This window comes from Bison bison, unplaced genomic scaffold, assembly GCF_000754665.1.
Source record: "Bison bison bison isolate TAMUID 2011002044 unplaced genomic scaffold, Bison_UMD1.0 scf7180017864270, whole genome shotgun sequence".
NCBI lineage: Eukaryota > Metazoa > Chordata > Mammalia > Artiodactyla > Bovidae > Bison > Bison bison.
In genome coordinates, this window is record NW_011494842.1 from 8,062,212 (window position 1) to 8,063,524 (window position 1,313).

Here is a 1,313-nt window from a genome sequence, read left to right on the forward strand (position 1 = left end):
TAAAAAGCAGAAGGCGCGCAACTGGGCAGTCAAGCCTCGGGAGGAGGAGGATGGCGGCGGGGTGTGTTGATCAGGGGGAGACTCCGGCAGCAGACCAGTTCTGGGGCTTATGGCGACTCAAACCAACGAGTGTGGAAGGAGTCAGCCTGCCAAACGCACGCGCCGTCTTTCCTCATGGATTTTCAAAAGCAGGGACCGCACGAAGAGAAAGCTCCCAGGGACGACCGTCATTCATTCATTCCGCAAACGCTGACTGAGCGCCCTCGACGAGCTTGACCCTGCGGTGACAGTGGCCCGGGGACTTCCGAGTGTAACGCGGAGGTGGGCGGGAGTGGTCCCCGCCCCCAACGCCGGAGCCCGGGCCCCGCCGCCGCCACCACCTGCAGCCCCGGCCCCGGGCGGCTCCCCGGGTCCCTAGGCTCACCTGGTTCCCGGGTTACGGCGGGAGGTCGGACGCTGGAGCCGGAGGTAGCTCCGGCCGGACGGGCGGCGCTGTGGACGCGGACGCCGGCGGTTCCCGAGCCGTTGCGGTCGAACCCGCGGGACTCCTTGATGCCAAGGCCTCGCGCGCCGCACTTGGCGTAAGTGATTCACTCTGTCTCCCGACGACTCTTGGGAACAGAAGACGCGGGAGGAAACTGGAGGCTAAGAGGGTCGCCGATATCTCCAACCCCGACTGAAGGACGCTGTCCTGCCCAGCTCCTTCCCCAAGACCCCTTAACCTCCTTCTGAAGCTCAGTCCCTGTCACTGTCTCTCCCTGCGCCTTGCATGCCCTCTTTGCCCAGTTGCAGTTTTCCACTTGCTTGATTACTGTAGTAATGTCTAATATATTATTCACTTTACCTATGGCTTTAAAAAATATATTTACGTCTTTATTTAGCTGCATCAGGATTTAGTTGCAGCACGTGGACCTTCCATCTTCCTAGCTGCAAGTGGGATCTAGTTCCGCGACCAGGATCAACCCAGGCGCTCTGCTTCAGGAGCATGGAGTCTGAGCCACTGGACCAACAGGAAGTCCCTACCTATACCTTTTTGTAATCTGTCTCATCCCCAGAAGGGCAGGGATTTTTATGTCTTGCTTTAATTGCTGTATCATTGGTGCCAAAGCAATGTGGTAGATCTAGTAAGTGCTCAATAAATTTGTGTTGAAGAATTGAATGATTGCGCCACTATTCACTGTAGGCTCCACCTAGGCAGCCGCTATCTGCCTTTTAACCAACTTTCCATTAGAAGTGCCTGGTAACTAGTAGGCATTCAATATATATTTGCTGAGTGAGTGAGTGTATTGCTCATCTTTACCCTTTTGGTCACT